This window comes from Peromyscus californicus, unplaced genomic scaffold, assembly GCF_007827085.1.
Source record: "Peromyscus californicus insignis strain IS unplaced genomic scaffold, ASM782708v3 Scaffold_18__1_contigs__length_77618521, whole genome shotgun sequence".
NCBI lineage: Eukaryota > Metazoa > Chordata > Mammalia > Rodentia > Cricetidae > Peromyscus > Peromyscus californicus.
Genome location: NW_026294480.1, coordinates 46,694,037 through 46,714,401, shown reverse-complemented (window position 1 = coordinate 46,714,401; position 20,365 = coordinate 46,694,037). Strand labels below are relative to the sequence as shown.

At 41.4% G+C, this 20,365-nt stretch overlaps 1 pseudogene; it reads left to right on the top strand.

Moving 5' to 3' along the window:
* Positions 1-14,870: 14,870 nt before the first annotated feature.
* LOC128113864 (uncharacterized) lies at positions 14,871-15,029 on the top strand (annotated as a pseudogene).
* The last annotated feature ends 5,336 nt before the right edge of the window (positions 15,030-20,365 follow it).

The window sequence follows — 20,365 nt, the reverse complement described above, 5'->3', positions numbered from 1 at the left end:
TGTCTACATTCACCTGCAGCAGTGAGCAGGGAACCCCAGAAGCCCAGGTACAGCTGGCCTGCAGCCATCATACCCCAGCCTGGGCCCAGCAGCTTTGAGGATTCTGCCGGAAGCTGTCTGCTTGAGTGGCTCACCATGTCTGAGAAGTCTGAAGCGAACAGTAGCTCAGTCGTGATTTGCTTCCCCTTTAATTTAAAAGCTGAGATTTCAGCATCTGATTCATCACGTCGTGTTATCACGTTAGGGGATCTGCCAAGCATGAATCAAACCGCTGCAATCCTTATAGGATGGGTTAGTTTCTCTCCTAGAAGGAATGAAAGACCCCAGAGCAGCTAGTGTCTGACAAATGTAAACACAAGCAGCAGTTCGCTTTACTTTGCATTGCGACGATCCAGGCTGACACAGAGCCCCACAGGACACAGAGGAACTGGCATGGATGTGGTTAAGGCAAATGGAGTGTGATCCAAGACTCTGAATTCTGATTCTAAGGTGTTTTTGTTTCTGTCTCCCTATTCTTCCTTATAATGATGATGATCTAGATAAAGGGATACAGTTTTATGAAGCCAGAGTCAAGAACAGGGTTACACTTTTAAGACTTTTTTGAAGACACTTTGTTTTCCTGGACAAAATAAAATTCATTCTATTTTAAACATTGAAGTAGTTCTGAATTTTCCTTGTTGGTACATTGTAACAAGGCCAAATCTTGAGGCTGACCGTGGTCCAACTGCATCTTTGGTAATTACTGGTAATGCTAAGCTAATCCCTGTTAATATTAACTCCGATGTTTTGTGACTATGTGTACCTATTCATCAAATTCTTTTCTACAATTATTGTGCAGTCCTGGTACAAGGAGTTCCTGTAAAATGTCAGCAGGGTTTTGTTCAGCAGATGTGACCAACAAGGTATGATCATTGACAATTCCCTCTACCAGGAAATACTGGAAGGGCAAAGGCAAGTAAATATTGTTTGTTCCCTCAATCAGAGGAACTGTTCCAGTAGCCACACCTCCACGTAGTTGCTGATGCCATAAATTGCCCATTCTGCACCTAAAATGGCAGTAGACACCCAGCTGGGGGTCACCACCATCAGCACTATTGGCCTTAGAATCTTCTCTGGAAGCTAATGATGTTGCTGTTGCTGGCCACAGCTGCTACAGACTCGGGGACAACCCCCATCTCTAAGCACAAATTGTTACCACACAGTCTTGTTGCATTCCAATTTAGACTCTCTTCCAAATGAACTCAGAACAGGTATTTCACAGGAGAAAAGGGGCATAAAATCAGGGCTTGCTAGCCATATGTAGTTACAGAACTATTTAACTTTTACTAAATCCCACTCACTTTTCTAAACATTTTACATGCACTGATACAATCTTTTTAAAGACCACAATCAGGTGTTATCATTATATTTTTTTTAACTAAAAAAATATTTTGTTTTTTCAAGACAGGGTCTCTCTACATAGCCTTGACTGTCCTGGAATTATGTAGACCAGGCTGCCTCACAGAGTTCAAGTGCTGGGATTAAATGCATGCACCACATTATCTCTTATTCCCCAGATGAATGAAGTGGGAGGGGGCATTTAAAGATGAATTCATTTCTCTAGGGGTCATAAAACTTGTAAGTGGTGAATCTAGAATTTGTACTCACGAAGTTATGACTCCAGAGCTCACATAAGAAACCACCACACCATGAATAAAATGGACAAAAAAGGGGAGACAAAAACTGGGTACTCAGTGGATGGCCATTGCATGACCCAAAACATCTGCCTGCATTGACACAGAACAAATACCTTTCTGATTAACACGTGCATCCTTCTTACTTTCTGTCCAATACTCCCAAACTTCAGTATTTACATTTTATGTTATAATTTGGTGCTCTTCTTTTATGGGAAATATATATGCTTCAGTGTTCTGATTGATTCTTTTCTTCATGAACACAAGAATCAAAGCCACCTGTGAGGATTCATATTGCAATATCCTCTAGCTCTAGTTTTGTGAAATGATATTAACATGTTTTTTTCAGTGCAGATCAACCAAGCGTCGTTTCCATTCAGCTGTACATCAACATGCTGGGTGCTTTACTACGTCTGCCATGCTCTTCCTCTGTCAATTCACATGTCCAACTCCATGTATCTTTCAAATTATTAGAAGATGCACTCTCTGGTGAAAGTCTTTATTCCATACGCTATCTATCTCTTTGTATATCCTATTAGTCCTGTACTACACTGGGGTTTCCTTTTTCTTTCGGTATACTGTATTGAAACTATTTTCTTGAGCAAGTAATATCATGGAAAGTAGTTGTGGTGTTTCAGTATCTTAAGATCAGCATTTGGAATGCATTAGATACATCACAAACGTTTGTGAACTTTTGTTTGTTTGTTTGTTTGTTAGTTATGGAGCCCTGGCTACCCTGGAACTTTTTATCCTTCCCGCCCCTCTTCTGTCTCTCTTCTGAACGCCGGAATCACAGATGAACACTACCATGTCTGATCTATGTTTGTGAAGTTAGACTTAAATGTAGCTAGTATGTATCGGCATGGTGGCGGTACACCGTTCTTTTATTCAGCATCTTTAAAGCTTGGTTTTTAGCTGAGGTATGAATTAGCTCATATATTTTGAAAAATCTTTCACATATTTCCCTAAAGTGTGTGTGTGTGTGTGTGTGTGTGTGTGTGTGTGTATGTATGTGTGTGTGTGTTCAGACAGAGTATTATACAACTCAGGCTAGCCTCAGAATTTCTAGTTAATGAAGATGACTTTGAACACCTGATTCTCCTGCCTCCACCTCCCATTACAGTTGTGTGCCAGCATTTCTAGCTCCCAAAGTATTTTCTTTAGGTATATTTTATTGCTCTTTAACATTCTGGTGACATTCTTGGAATATTTCTCTTTAAATGAAACATTTAACTCTTTATTACATTTAGAAGAATGTCTACAAATTAAAATCTAATGCATAGTATCAAATTTCAGCTAATACCCAATTTTTAAATTGCATCAGGAGTATTGAAAACCACAGCCAATTTTGCCAAGATAACTTCCACTACACATTGTTATTACCATCAGAGGAAGAAATTACTTTTCAAATAATGGTTCATGAATATAAAGAGGCATAAAATGCAACTCCTATTTCCATGAAGATAGCTGATCAAGATAACTGGAAGTTTTATCAGCAGCAGACACTAGATATGGTGAGGGTATAAGGTATTTTAAAACGTATAGCTAAGTTTTCAACAAAGAAAGGACATATCATAAGTGCAGAAATAAACCAGAAACTGGAAAACAAAGGTTAGGCATGTGAGTGGAACCTGCCATTCTCCCATGTTGTATTTTTTCCCCTGTTGGTGATTTAGAAACTCAAATTGTGTTTCCTGTAGGAGACAGAGAATATGCTGTGAGCTTCACATGGCAGAGAATCATAACAGAGACCTACACAGAGCAGGAATGCTCAAGGGCCAACTCCCCTGGTGGCTGGTATACTTTTGAAATTTACCTTATGTCAAAAGGAGACATCCAAGACCTTTATGTCTGCCAAGGCTCTATGTGGAAAAATACATCCCCAAACAAAATGAGACTCTACCGCTTTGAGGTTAAAATGAACGTCATTAGCAACATGCCTCTGATGGTCCCTGAGGTATCGACGACCCTTAGGACACTTGAATCCAAAGCTGATCATGAAAGCAGTGACATGAGTATTCTCTAAAAATAAATACCAGGGGAAAGACTCACCAAACTACACTGTCGATTAAAACACAGCAAGACCAAATGGTGCTGATCTAACTGGCTGTCGGCATGTAGAAGAATGCAAATTGATCCATATCTATCACCCTGCACAAAACTTAAGTCGAAGTGGATCAAAGACCTCAACATAAATCTAGATGCACTGAACGTGAGAGAAGAGAAAGTGGGAAATGATCTTGAACGTATTGGCACAGGAGACAACTTCCTGAATGGAACACCAAAAGCATAAGCAAGCACTAAGATCGATAATAAATAAGACCTCAGGAAATTGAAGAGTGTTGGTAAGGCAAAGGTCAGTCCCATGCAGGCTCCCTGGTTGTCAGTTCAGTCTCTGTGAGCTCCTATGAGCCCAGATTAGTTGATTGTGGAAGCCTTCCCGTGGGATACAGACAGCATGGTCTTTGTGGGAGAAGATAATTAATGCCTGATTTGGGTGTATATGAGAAGCAAGGCTGAATAGATAGCAGGGGTCCATTTCAGCGTGGTGAGGCAGGCTGCAGCCGACACCATGGCTGGTTTCTAGCACTCAGCCCATCACTAAGTCCTTAAGTTGCTCTCCTGGTTCAGTTCAAGGTGAGGCCTGACTGTGCCACGACTCATCTCCTCAAAAAAAAAAAAAAAAAAAAGCGACCCCAGCAGTTTTAATTGTGTTGTACCTGCCCACATCCCACTGGCATCCTCTGCCCTCCTAGAGGAGCCCTTCCTCTATTTTCCTTACCTCTGATTTCTGGAATTTACAGGGTGCGGGTTGAGAATGGAGGGTGGGGATGGGGAGAGCCCAGGGAAGGGCTCAAAAAATGGTGCTTGCATAAGACCCATCCAAGAAAGCAAGATCAAACCATTCCACCATGGATAGGTGAAGGACTCACACAGCTTTACTAGTTGTTGGAGAGCTACAGACAGGTGACAGTGGCAGGGAGGGAGGGAGAGAGAGAGAGAGAGAGAGAGAGAGAGAGAGAGAGAGAGAGAGAGAGAGAGAGAGAAAAGTTTTCTTCAGGGACATGGCCACTGGTAAGCAACTCATGCTCCCAGTGGTCCGTTCTACACCCTGTCTTGAGACAAATAAAATAAAAAATAAATAAAAACCTTTACATGTGTGCACACTAACGTATAAATGTGTAATCTGGCATTCACGGCAATGATAAACACCAATTTCATGAAACTTGTCACCTCAGGAGATGAAAGACGTATGAGGCTATAAAAGACTGCTGGCATAATTAGAGGCTGGTGAGATGGCCCAGTGGGCAGTGTTTCTGCCAGGCCTGAGGCTATGAATTCAATCTCCAAAACCCACTTGGTGGATAGAGAGAACCATTGAAAAAGTTGTCCTCTAACCTACACACACACTGTTGCACATGGACACAGGAATGCCCACACACATGCACACACAAAGTAAATAAATAGAAAAGTAAATAAAGATGATAGCATAATCATCATTAATTATATTCCAATTATTTCATCTCCCAGCTGAGTAATGAACAAATTTTTGTTAATTGTTTTGTTCTTTTGAAATGCCTGAGATATTCAATATGTTTAATAATTAAAAATTTAAAATGTATTGAATAAGCATTTGCAGCTCCATAGATGTTTGTGTTATCTAAGCATAAGTCAACAGGATATTATTTTGTGCATAAAAACCTTCATTTGCTTTAAGTCCAGGAATTATTTTTTCAATATTTAATTACCAATATGTCACAAAAGTCATTAAGGATTTTTCTACCCAATTTCAAATGATAGCTTGCAGTATAATTAATGTACAAAACACTCAGAATTCCTAATTAGGAACACAGATGATATAATCTCATCTAGAGTAAATATGATAATGAAACAAATTTAATTTCTCTGTTATTCATGGTCCACATTTTGTCCCAGGAAGGCTTCCAGGGTTTTTACAATCAAGCAGGATGGTGACATCATGTGGATGAGTGCTGGTAATCATATGCACAGGCATGTGTGGGCAAATAGAATGACCCATGCGGTAATATTCAACCGCAGCAACGGAGCTGTTACACGGGACACAATTGTAATCAAACAAGAACACTTGCATTCTCTGAGACTAACTGAGTCACTGAACGGAGGCTCAAAGACCCTGAATCTCTACCCTTGAAATCCCACTTGGCTGATTTCAAAATTGCAATGATATATTGGATATAAATATGATTGTGGTAACCCTAAAAGGGCTGGAGAATACTTTTCTTCTCCCTTTACTAATCTTTAGGTCAAACACAGATAAAAACTGCTTTGCAATAAAGTGGGTTTGCGGGGAGAAAAAGGAACATGTTAGTTATAGATTTTCCAACTTGCAGACTCCTTCGGGCCACCAGTTTTGTAGCCTTGCCTCTCGGGTCTTGCTTTTTGATACCTTGTTTTCCCTAGTTACATAAAAGTAGTTAGTATTATGTATGTACTTATATAACCAATATTATTTAAATAACCTAAAGATATTTAGTAGAATCTGTTTTCCCAAGGCAATTTCCCCTTGAGATGAAAAAGATTTTCATCATCACCAGAAAATTGAAACTAGGTGTTTTCCTCCAATGTATTTAAAAAATATATTTCTATATTTATTTATTACATATACAACAGTGTTCTGCCTCCATGTATGCCTGCACACCAGAAGAGGGCACCAGATCTTATTATAGATGGTTGTGAGCCTCCATGTGATTGCTGGGAATTGAACTCAGGACCTCTGGAAGAGCGGCCAGTGCTCTTAACCTCTGAGCCATCTCTTTAGCCCTCCAGTGTATTTTTGATGGGGAAAAAAAAAATCCAATTTAGATGACCTGGGACCAAAAAAATGAAGACTGCACATACAGATGTACTTCACTCAAAACAAACACACGTTGTAGGCTGTGGGTGTGCCTCAGTGAGCAGAAAGCTTGTCCAGCATGCACAAAGCAGCGGGCTCATCCCCAGTACTACATCAGCTTGGCTGCTCTGGCACATTGAGGCACAGGCAGGAGGGTCAGATTACCCTTAGCTCGTTTGGAGCCAGCCTGTGTGACATAAGCCCCTTTCTCAGACACCAAAATGAAGGAATGTTGTTCTTGTTCTTGTCTCTTTGGGGGCCTGCCACCCAGCTCCCAAATAAATCACACACACACACAGAGCCTTATTCTTACCTTATTCTTAATTATGAATGCCCGGCCTTAGCTTGGCTTAGTTTCTTGCCAGCTTTCCTTAACTTAAATTATCACATCTACCTTTAGCCTCTGGGCTATTTCCATTCTCTTACTTCTTTATTTTATTTTATTTTATTTTATTTTACTTTAATTAATTAATTCATTCATTTATTTAATATTTTTATTTTATAATTAACTTAATTTCACCTATCAGCCACAGATTCCCCTGTCCTCCCTCCTTCCACCCCCCAGCCCTCCCCCTCAATCCACCCCCTACTCCCACTTCCTCCAAGGCAAGGTCTCCACTGGGGTTTCAGCCCAGCCTGGTAGACTCAGCTGAGGCAGGTCCAGTCTCCTCCTCCCTACACCAAGGCTGAGCAAAGTGTCCCAGCATAGACCCCAGGCTCCAAAAAGCCAGCCCATGCACCAAGGACAGGTCCCGGCTCCACTGCCTGGGGGCCTCCGAAACAGTTCAAGCTCATCAACTGTCTCACTTATCCTGAGGGCCTGCTCCAGTTCCATGGGGGCTCCTCAGCCATTGGTTCACAGTTCATGCGTGTCCACTAGTTTGTCCCTGTGTTTTTCCCAATCATGGTCTCAATATCTCTCGATCATCCAGTCCCTCCTCTCTCTTGCCGATTGGACTCCCGGAGCTCCCCCTGTAAATCTTATCTTACTATGTGACGGGCTGTGTAGCTGGGTGGCTGGTCCCTGGAGTCCTCCTCCTTCTCTGGCTACTACTTTTTTTTTTTCCTCCTCCCAGATTTCGCCTGTATCTTCTCTCTGCCTGCCAGCCCTGCCTGTCCTTTCTCCTGCCTCCTTGCTGTTGGCTGTTCAGTTCGTTATTAGACCATCAGGTGTTTAAGACAATCACAGTAACACAGCTTCACAGAGATAAACAAATACAACATAAACAAAAGTAACATACCTTAAAACAATATTCTATTACAAATAAATAAATGGTTTTTTATCACTAAAATTTGTTCTCTTAGCAATTTTGTACAAGTTCTTCATACTACTGACCACTCTCACCCTTTCCAATCTCCTTACTACCACTATTTATCTCCTCCCTTCCTACGTATCTTTTTCTCATATTCATATCTACTCATCTTGTTCTGTGACCCACTGAGTTTAACCAGGGCCATCTGCATGACCGTGGGGTTGAGACTGTCCACTGGAGCCTGGTGGGCTCAGCAATAGGTATACAACTAAAGACAAGGGCTCTCTCTGTCTGAGAATCTATCAAAAGTCAATTGGATGGCAACTAAGTTTGAGCCCCATAAGGTCTTCTCCCTTCCATGCCTGATTGTCGGCAAGTATGGCAACTAAGTTTGAGCCCCATAAGGTCTTCTCCCTTCCATGCCTGATTGTCGGCAAGTAAGATCTTATGTGGACCCAATGCAAGCCATCTATAGTTACTGTGAGTTCATAATTATAAGAGCTGTGTCTACTCTAGAGGTTGGCATTTATCAGTCCTTTACCTTATCTCCTGGATCATACATAATCACAACCCCTCTATTACAGTGTTTTTACAGTGGTGTAAGTATCTTGTTTAGGAATGAACCCACAACCATTATTTATTCTCAGCATCTTGGGCAGCCGTGAGTCTACACATTCCCTGCCATTTGCTACAAAGGTTCTCTCATTAAGACTAAGAGCAGCTTTCGTCTGTTGGTATAAACATCTAGAAGGCATTCCATCTACATCAGTTTAGTTGTTGTCTTCTTGTGTCTATAGCTTCCCCAGGCATGGGTTGCTAACCAGGCTTACAGTACAAGACATAAATTCCCTGCATCACCTGCTAGAGAGCAGGCCACAAATTCAATCATAAGGGGATTGGTTTCCACTGTAACAGTCATGCCAGTATGGCACAGGTGGATACATCTTGTTTGGCATGTTGGTTCTGTAGTTTGTAGGATTCACAGTTGTGTAAGAGGTCTTTTCTCTTTCAAAGTCCTGCATATCATGTACCAGCACTGTAAAAGCCACCCAGCAAGAAGGAAGTTTCTAGCTAAGTCCCAGCTAGAATTACTACATATTAAAACCAATGTATGTGGTGTCTTCAGCAGTTCTTATCTTCTAGTTCTGGTGGACAAGAACTTGCTTTTTGGTGGGGTCTCTGGGGCCTCTCTGACCCACTCTAATAGAAGTATCCCATAACTGGGATTGGGAATTTGTTTAGTAACCCATTTCTATGAACAACATTATCTAGATATTCAGGGTAGCTACCTTTAATCTCTCTTTGATATTTTTTATATGGGTTACAAGAGAGTAGATTTTCATACACCTTAATTTTGGCTTAGTTAATCCTCCTCCATCCATTCATCTCCCCAATTCTTCTACACCCTCTCTGCTTAAACCTTTCCACCTCCAGTATTCCCCTTCTCTATTTCATTTTCCTTCTGTTCTATTATTAAGACAACCCACCCCCAAAAGTCCCTTTCTCATTTCCTGGCTTGCACAAGTATTCTGGGTTAAACAGCAGAACTAAAGAGTTATGTAGTATGGGTCTGCATGAGACCCTATCTCAAAAACCAAAATAAATAAGCATTTTAAATTTCTTTAAAAAAAAATGAAAACAAATTGTGCTAGAAGTAAAATGGATAAGTGACATTTAAGGTTTTGGTAATGCCTGAGCATTTTTTGTTGTTGTTGTGTTTTTGAGACAGAAACTCATATAGCCAACATTTTCTTTGAATGTGTTATATAGTTGAGGATGACTTTGAACTCCTTACTCCACATTTCAAGCACTGGTTCTACAGATGTGTTTCACCACAGCTGGCTCAACCTTGCTGTACCATGCAAGTGCAATAAATATGGCTTTATTGCATACCTGCCAATTTTATATCAAAGATGTAAAGCTCTACATAGAAAAAATTTGGTAAATAAAAAGTTATAAGTTAAGGAGGAAAAATCTGCTTTCTATATCAGTTACTTTTCCATTCCTGTGACAAAACACTATGTATGACCAAGGCAGCTTAGAGAAGGAAGGATTTATAGGACTTACCATTCCAGATGGTTCAGGTCCATAACAGTGGAGTCAGCAAGGCAACCGTGGAAGCTGGAGCTGGAAACTGAGAGCTGAGGGCTTATATCCCCACTCCCAAGCAGGATGCAGAGAGAGTGAACTGGGAAGAGTGCACAACTTGGAAACCTCAAGGCCTTCACCTCAGTGATGTGTTTCCTCCACCAAGGCCACTTCCTGAGCCTCTCCAAACAGCGGGACCAACTGGGGACCACGCATTCAATGTCAGAGACTTTGGAGGAACAGTCTGAATCGGACCACCACACTTTCTTTCCTTTCTCTTTTCTTCTTACTCAGGCTTTGTAATTTATTAGTTCTTATTTAGAAGTTTTTTTTTCATGCCACGTGTTTTGATTCTGTCTCCCCATTTACAAACTCCTCCTGGATCTCTTCACCTCTCTACTCATCTAACTTCGTACGTCACTGGGTGTACCAAACACACTTCAGGCCCCATGGCCGCGCAGTAAGTAGTCGGTCAACACAGAATGGATCCCTTGTGTTTTATTTGTGGGCTGTTTGTTTCATTTTGCTTTGGCGTTTTGGGGTCCTATTGGCTTTATTTGTTTGCTTCAATCTTCATTTTTTCTTTTCTTTTTTTTTTGGTATTTTTTTTGGAGAGAGTGAGTGAGAGACAAACCCCCACACTTTCAAACCTTAGCATTTCAATGATTATTAAATTTGCGAAAATTGCATTTCCAGTTAAACTTTAGGGTAAATATTTATTGCTTAAGCTGGTATATGACTTTATTTTTATATTTTATTAAATTAACATCTTGTGCAATAAAAATGATTCTGCATTTTGTAATTTTGTTGCTTTTCATTTACTGTTAAGGGTTGAGTTACAAATGTAGCCAAGCCAGATCCCTCCTCTTGATCCTTACAGACATGTACTCTGAACTGTACTGTTTTATAGTTTGATAAAGTATCACAAATAGATTCATCATGAGAAAATGTACAGTGCTGGGTAGTACTGGTGCACACCTTTAATCCCAGAACTTAGGAGGCAGAAACAAGTGGATCTCTGTGAGTTCCAAGACAGCCAAGGCTGTTGCACAGAGAAAATCTGTCTCAAAAAACCAAAAACACCAAACCAAAAAACAAAAATCCCCAAAAAGAAAAAAAGCACAATACACTTAAAAGAAATTGAATTCTGGCTTTTATGAGGAATAACTGTCTATTTTTTTCAGGATAAATGTACAATTACTATCACATACAGCTCAAAAGAGTAAATTCCCTTCTCAAAACAGTTCGTGAGTGGAAATTTCTTCTTTCTCATCTGTTATCACCACATTTTCCCCAAACCTGAACAAGCAAGTCATCCACAGTGACAAATGCTCATTTGTTTCCAGAGTGTGGGTGTCATGCACCTGCCCAGTGTCCCATGTTCACACCTGTCTCTCGGTTTCTGAGCTTGCTCTTGGAGTATTCCATTACCACTGTCACCCTGGTCTCTTGCTAGCTCACATTGCTGGCTGCCTCAGCTCTTCCAGGTGCCAGCTGGGCTCCAACACAGCTCTCATTCACTGTCCACAGGGAACCAGTACTCCACATGCCAGGCCTACCCTGACAGGCCATACGGTGGTGTGATTTTTATAGCCTATGATGTTTATAACCAGCCTATCCTATTTGGCAAGATCCAGGACTGTCCCACAAAACAAGATAAATAACTCCCGAAGAATGATGTTGGAGACTGACTTCTGGCCTCGACAAATCCATGTACACACATGTACTCATCATACCCTTGTTTGTGCACACACGCACTCATGCACGTGAACACACACACACACACACACACACACACACACATAAACATCACAGTAATGCTTCAAATTTATTTACTTTTAAATATGAGGTCAAGATCTGGTAAGTTAGTCTAGTTCAGAAGATCTTGTTTTTCTTATAACTGTGCTTGCCTGGTGTTCTAGAAGTTCTGTGTTCAATCCTCAGCACCACATAAACAGGTCAGTAGTGTGTGCCATCCTCAATTACAGATTGAATTTTAGGGCAGTTTGGGACATATGAAATACCCTATCTAACAAACAAACAGGGCACTGGAGAGATGACTCAGCAGTTAAGAGCACTGGCTGCTCTTGCAGAGGACCTGAGTTCGATTCCCAGCAACCACATAGTGGCTCACAGCTGCCCATCACTCCTGTTCTAGGGGTTCTGATACCCTCTTCCGACCTCCCCAGGGACCAGGCACACATGAGATGAACAGGCATACAAGCAAGGCAAAACATTCATCCACTTAAAGTACATAAAGGTATAAAAACCAACTAATTAAAAAATAAAACAAACAAAAACCCAAACACCCCCTGCCCCGGTCAGAACTGGTTAAAAATAAAAGATAGTGAAATATCAAAAGTCTATATTTTTTGAACAAATATGGGAAAAATGTTATTTCATTTACTGTACTCTGGAAAACAGTGATGGCACATATTAGGCAAAAATTAATTAATTAATTAATTAATAAAACCCCCCGCAAATACAGTCAATAATTCTTCATCTGCATGAATTTTATTGAAGCATAACTTGCATGGGCGGCTTGTGCCCCTCGTAAGTGTGCAGTTCAGTGAGTCCTGAAGACTGCGCACACCCACATGACTCCCAACACGACTGAGACTGTTCGGTGCATTTGCATCATGCTCCAGACCCTGCACTTTCCTGCCCTTAGCCCCACGAAAGGACTGGCCTCACCAGCTTTCACTTTCTGTCACTGCGAAGCCATTTTCCCCGTTCTAGATGTCCATGTACACAGGATAGAAACCACAGGCCACACCCCTGTGCGTGTTTAGCTTCTTTAGACGTCACGCTGAGCTTCACTCGTCACAGTAGGATGCATAAGAAGCTCGTTCCATTCCATGACTGTGTAATGACTGTGTATTACAGTACTGCATCATGATGTATTGCCATGAATGCTGCTATGAACATATGTTGCAGGTTTTTCTGTGAACACACATATTCATTTGTTTTAGGTCGTATCTACACATAAACATCACAGTGATGCTTCAAGTTTATTTATTTTTTTTTTTGCTGTATCATATTTTAAGGGTATAATTAACCTTATAAGAAGCAAGTAAATTGCCAGGGGTTATGGCTCATATCTATGTTCCCAGCACTTGGGAGTCAGAGGCCCCAAAATTTCTGAGTTAGAGGCCAGCCTGGTCTACATTCAAGTCCTAGCCTACCCACAGCTACACGGTGAGACCCTGTTAAAAATAAATAAATACAAGTGCTCTTATGGTGTGGTTGAGCATTTCTTGGGTATATGCCCAAGAGTGGTATAGCTGGATCTTGGGGGAGATTGATTCCCAATTTTCTAAGAAAGCGCCATATTGATTTCCAAAGTGGTTGTACAAGCTTGCATTCCCACCAGCAGTGGAGGAGAGTTCCCCTAGCTCCACATCCTCTCCAGCATAAGGTGTCTTCAGTGTTTTTGATCTTAGCCATTCTGACAGGCGTAAGGTGGTATCTCAGAGTTGTTTTGATTTGCATTTCCCTGATGATTAGGGATGATGAGCAATTCCTTAAATGTCTTTCGGCCATTTGAGTTTCCTCTGTTGAGAATTCTCTGTTTAGTTCTATAGCCCATTTCTTAATTGGACTGTTGGGCATTTTGATGTCTAATTTCTTGAGTTCCTTATATATTCTGGATATCAGTCCTCTGTCAGATGTGGGGTTGGTGAAGATCTTTTCCCATTCTGTAGGCTGTCGCTTTGCCTTGTTGACCGTATCCTTTGCTCTATGTTCATATCAGCATTGTTTGTAATAGCCAGAACATGGAAACAACCCAGATGCCCTTCAACTGAAGAATGGATAAACAAAATGTGGTACATATACACAATGGAATATTACTCAGCAGAAAAAAACAATGGCATCATGAGGTTTGCAGACAAATGGATGGATCTAGAAAAAATCATCCTGAGTGAGGTAACCCAGACTCAGAAAGACAAACATGGTATGTACTCACTCATAGCAGGATACTAGACATGAAACAAGGATGAATTGTCTGCTACTCACATCACCAGGGAGGCTACCCGGAAAACAGGACCCCAAGAAAGACACAGGGATCGCCCAATGACAGAGAAATGGAATGAGATCTACATGAACAGCCTGGACATGAGTGGGGGTAATGAAAGGCGAGGGTCGAGGGAAAGAGAGCTTGGGGGAGCGGGAGATCCCAGCTGGATCAACAACAGAGAGGGAGAACAAGGAATAGGAGACCATGGTAAATGAAGACCACATGAGAATAGGAAGAAGCAAAGTGCTAGAGAGGCCCACAGAAATCCACAAAGATACCCACACAACAGACTGCCGGCAATGGTCGAGAGACAGCCCGAACTGACCTACTCTGGTGATGGGATGGCCAAACACCCTAATTGTTGTGCTAGAAACCTCATCCAACTACTGAGGGATCTGGATGCAGAGATCCATGACTAGGCCCTGGGTGGATCTCTGGGAGTCCAATTAGCGAGAATGAGGAGGGTTTATATGAGCGAGAATTGTTGAGACCAAGGTTGGATAAAGCACAGGGACAAATAGCCAAATGAATGGAAACACATGAACTATGAACCAATGGCTGAGGGGTCCACACTGGATCAGGCCCTCTGAATGGGTGAGACAGTTGATTGGCTTGATCTGTTTGGGAGGCATCCAGGCAGTGGGACCAGATCTTGTGCTCATTGCATGAGTTGGCTGTTTGAAACCTGGGGCCTATGCAGGATTGTTTGGCTTGGCCTGGGAGGAGGGTACTAGACCTACCTGGACTGAGTCTACCAGGTTGACCTCAGTCTGTGGGGAAGGCTTTGCCCTGGAGGAGATGGGAATGGGGGGGGGGGCGTTGGGGGGAAGGTGAGGGGGACGGGAGGGGGGGAGAACAAGGGAATCCGTGGCTGATATGTAGAACTGAATTGTATTGCAAAATAAATTAAAATAAATTAAAAAAAAAAACAAAAAACAAAACAAAATAAATAAATAAATAAATAAATACCTTTTAGCTAAGATCAAGTGTAGTATCTGTTCTTATCAGTTTAATATCTGATACGTTCTCTATCCGAGGACAATATATTAAATGGATTTTTGGAAAAAAAATAAATAAAAAGCTTTCTGTGCTGACAGCACTCCCAGAAATGGGGACTATTCCTAAAAACAACCAGCCTTTCTGTAAGACACATGGTGAGCACCAGCTCCACCACGTGACATCATGTCAAAGGGTAAAGTGTTCTCTGTCTGCCCAGGGAGAGCATCACTGAGACCAGAATTCACCAACAGGCTAAAGCTATGAAGACTGTCCTGAGGCTTGAGTGTGGGGAGCCCAGCTGCAGACAGAGAGGATGCTGGCTGTGAAGAGATGTGAGCCCTTTGAACTGGGAGATGACAAGAAGAGGAAGGGCCGAGGGGTCCAGCTCTTAGCTGATTTTGTTTTGAAGACAGTAAATCATGGCATTATAATCTCATTATCTGGTTGCAGTTGGTCTTTTTGGGAGCAGGGAGGGAATAAACCAGATCTATCAACAACAAAAGACAAAAGAAACCAACAAATTGTTTTCTTAAATAATTGCACCCAGAAGCAACAGGCAAGTGCTAGTTGCCCCATGTCCTACTCCACACCAGACCCTTGTGTTAGAGCCACACCACTGTAACACACACCGGAGACAACTAACTTACCCAGAGGGAAGGTTTGCTCTGGTGTACAGTTTTGAGAGTTCCAGTGTGTTGGATCTGTCCTGTTGTTCGGGGTCCACTGGTGACACAGCATGTAGCACATCATAGATCAAAACCATTCACTCCTTTGCCACGGACTAAGAGTACAGGGGGAAAAAAAATTCTGGCTCTTCACAACCCCTTCAAGACAGGGCGTCCTCCGACTGATGGGACAGCCTCCCACAAGACGCTACCTCTTGAAGTCTGCATAGCCTCCCAATAGGGCCACCCTGGAGCCTAATTTCTTAACACACAGGACTCTGGGGACCATTTCAGATCCAAACGATGCAGTATTGTTAGTCTTCCTAATTATAGCCAAGTTTGTGAGCCTGTCATCTCTTCTAGTTTTAATTTGCATTTCCCCGCTGAGAAGGGACATTGAGTGTCTTGTTCTTATTGGAATTCGTGTATTTTTCCCATAAGTATCTCTTCGATCTTTGGGTTTTTTTTTGTTTTTTTTGTTTTTGTTTTTGTTTTTAATGGCATGCTTGTCTTCTCCTTTGCTTGGAACCGTGGCAGTCTGCAGACTCTAAGTGCCATTGCAGAGACGACAGGAATTTTGAATTAAATTCATGACATAACTTGCTAGTAACAATTAGCCACTACATTTTCTGCCCCTGGCTCCTTCCTCTCGGGGGGGCTTCAGCTATGCAAGCAGTCTGTTGGTCCTTGAGCAGGCTTCTTTTCTCTCACCTCACACTACTCTTACAGTGAGCCGTCTTGACAGTCTGTTTTACTGCCACCTTGTGTAACTCCATCTTTCTTTCTCATTGGCGCTCCACTGAGGCTCCATTCAGCACTACCGTCTGGCTCTGACCACTTCAATGAAAACCACGCTGGTCATCTCTCATCACAGCACGGAGTCCATCAGGTCTCACACTGTAGTAATCCTTCTATTAACTTACTTCATATTCACGGCCCTCACATACACACCAGCGCTCCCTGAGAAGAGAGATCACATCCAGCCCGCTTTCTAGGGAAATCTCCAGCACACTGGACAACCCATGGCTCACACTGAGGGTTGGACAAATACTATTGTTAAATGGATTAACCTCAGTTGTCTATCAGTTATTAGGAGGTGAAATATGTTCAGAAATATCATTCTATATAATACCTTTTGAAACACTTATAGGTTGTTGGTAACCTAACAGTGGGCATTGTTTTCCTACTAGCCTATTTGTCTGAGACTCTTGAAGTTGCTGGTGTCTTCATGAGATCACCTATGTGACTGTGTACAAACCTGGGCTTTGCAGGAAACTCCATAGCAGTGCTAAAACTTTTAGTGACCAGGCATGGTGGCTCATACGTGGAATCACAGCATTTGAGTAGCAGAGGAAGGAAGACTAGAAGTTTGAGGCTAGCCTGAGGTACACCGTGACACCCTGTTGGAAGGGTGCATGCCAGGACTCAGCGGGTAATAACACTTGCCGTGCAAGCCTGGAAGCTGAATTTGATTCCCTGATCCCACCATGAAAAGAGAAAACTGACTCCTGAAAGTTGTCCTTTAACCTCTCGTGCACACCATGGCATGTGTGTGACTGTACTGACATACACACAATACACACACACACACACACACACACACACACACACACACACACACGAATAATAAATAAAATGCAATTTCTAATTTTTAAAAGTTAAAAGCACACCCTCAGAACACAATGAAGGATGGTGGGAAGTTTGTGAGCATCAAGTTAACTTGTCACAGTCATATGCTCCATCAGTTTTTTCTAATGTGTGAATTAAAAAAAAAAAAGAAATGAATGAATGACTGGGGTTATCTGTAGACTCTGTCAGTAAGTACTGGCAAAGGACTCAGTCTCTTGGTGCCTTTCCCTTTACAATACAGGTAACAGTAGTCAAGTTATGAGCTGTTTACAAGTGCCTGGGATGGACAAGCAGCTCTTTTGTTTGTTCCACATTTTAATTCACCTCAGTTTACACAGATTATTAAGTCAGCATTTGCTAGATACGTACTCTTTTGTTCTCTACCCTCAAAGTATGTACTTATGAAATATTTACTTATAGCAATAAAAGTTAATGTGCCCAAGAGCAAATAAGCAGCAATTATATAACATATCCAGCAGTAACATATGAAATAAACTCTAATTATTAAAAAGAAAACCAGAAAGGGGAAAATGAAATGCATAGTAATTCAGAGAAATATCACTTCATAATAACTAAGAACAGATATCCAGACAAAATTGAAAATGAACATTTTAAGATATTTAACCTTCTCTAATGAGCAAGGTTGTGTAATTTATGCTTAATTTAAAAAGACAATGGTTGTATCTCATTTATTTGTGGAAGCAGATAATGTATCTGTGCATATTTTCCAGACATTCAAATAGTACCCTGTGAAGTTCCTTTTAAAAATAACTTCGCCTGACTATAAAATTATAAATATGGTGCAGGTGTTATGTAGCAACTGAATCTCAGAAATTAATCAAACTGTCCAAAGTTAAATACCTAGGAAGTTTTATTTATTTATTTATTTATATTTTATATGTTTTGCCTACATGTATATCTGTGTGAGGATGTCAGATCCCCTGGAACAGGAGTTACAAACAGCTGTGAGCTGCCATGTGGGTGCTAGGAATTGAACCTCAGGTCCTCTGGAAGAGCAGCTAGTGCCCTTAACCACTTAGTCATCTGTACAGCCTGGGTTCTGACTGTTAAGCATATACTTTGAAGCAAGATAAGAGATCTGGCTAGATTAAGCAACTTCATAAATTACATTCAAAATCAATGGAAATGTGTCTAACTTCTGTACACATAAGCAGTGGAAAATCAGGGCCTCGTGGCCCTTGGCTCCCAAGCTCCACGCTGGCCTGGCTCACTTCTGAACTCTGTTGTCACTTGGAATCATCCAGCATGCTCAGTGTCAACCCAGTCATCTGTTAAAAAGCACTTCAATTTCCTCAGTCAGAACCTGTTTAATTTTTTCATTCAGTAAGACCGAAAAGATGATATTTATCTTTTAGTCCTGATTTGATTTCCAATATCACGTCTAGCCTGTTATCAAGTTGCTGTTTTTTAATGATGAGGTGAGAAAAAAGATTGGCAGTTATTTCTTACTTCCTTTCGTAAGCTTCCAACCCAAAAGGGGAAGAGAATTCTGAGTGTAACGACAATTCAATCATTTGCTTATCATGGAAGAAGGCGCTTCTAAATTTAAAAATAGTCCTCGCCTAGAGCCGAGTTATCAAAATCTATTCCTGTCACAGCTAGTAACTAGCCCTGTGTCATAAGACACTTCTCCTTTCCATTTCAGGTCCCAAGTGTGGCTGGGAAGTGGGTGATATTCTGAAACACCTTTCAGTTCTGAAGTTTGTCATGATGATCTTCCCATATTTATCTTTTCCTTTCCATTCCCCCTTGCCAGCCGTCCAAGTAGAGATACTCACTTTCTAGATGCTTCTATTATTCCATAATTACTTCAGCACTTTGCTCTAAAATCTAACTTTGATGTTACTGAAGGATTTAGCTTTCTAAAATGCCACCAGAACCTTCAGTGGGAACTTCCACGGAAATTTCTTGCCATGCACAATCAATTCTGCCCCAGCCAGCACAGCCACCCATTCATATGAAAACACGGTGTGCTTCTTCATCTCTTCTCTTGCCCACTTTTTGTATAGCATCCTCTCCGCGATCATGCCCACTTCTTTCCTTGGTAGCCCGGGAAACTTTACTTCACACATGAATCACACCCTCTAAATGACCAAAGTGAGTCTAGTGGCTAATAAGAGGAGGTACTCTCAGGCCCTGAGAGACAGAGAAGCTTCAAGAGGAAAGAGCATGCCTTGTGATGGGGCTTCCCAATGTTGTATTCCCTCTGCCTACTGATGAGAGCTGTTAATGCTCTAACCATAACTCATATGCACTGTGCAGGCCACCAGCTGCTGGGTGGGTGAGGGCTCCTGTGCGGAATACTATCATCTCCAAGAGATGATCAAGGTCATCACATGAATTTGTACAAAAATGTCTCAGCTTCTTTGGGTTGCATGGGAAATCACACTTTAGAGTGTAACACATGTCCCACTAACTGTTTGCATTGGGGTTGAACCCAGATACCCAGTGCTAACCTGCAGGAGGAGGTTCTGGGTTTTGTTCACACCTTCCTCAGCCCTGCTTCTGTGGAAGGCTGACCCACACATACCCTACTACCATTCGAACATTTGACTTACGGGTTTCCAAGGGAGACTCATGAACACATCATTTTTTTTTTCATGGTTTGATTTACTTAATTTTTAAAGAAAATTATTTCATTTCTGGTTTCAAAATTTATCAGTCCATATTTATGCATTGTGCTCTTGTACAATGTCTTAAATGTCCCATGTAATCATGTCAATCCAAACACTGTTTATTTTGTCCTCTTCTTGAGGGTCCCATCCTTACAAGAATGCCTATTTTCCCCTTTCAGTGAATTAGCTCGTAGTTCTATTAACCCTCAATTCTAATTTTTATTTTCAAATGTTTCTCTTAGTCTAACACTTTCTATTTCACTCATTTGTGTTTTTACTTTTGTAATTTCTTCCTCTTTCATTTACTATGTCTGTGACTTTTATCAAGTTCAGGCTCATTCTGTAGCCCAGTTGGTCTAGAACTCACTAGATAGCTCAGGCCAGCCTTGAACTCATGAGCAGTCTCCCAACATCTGTGACTGTTTCAGATGAATGCTACATTTTTTATTCTGCTTGTCTTAACTTTTAATTAATGGATATGAAATTATTCATTTCTATCCAAATGTTGGTTTAGAACTACCAGTTAGGGCC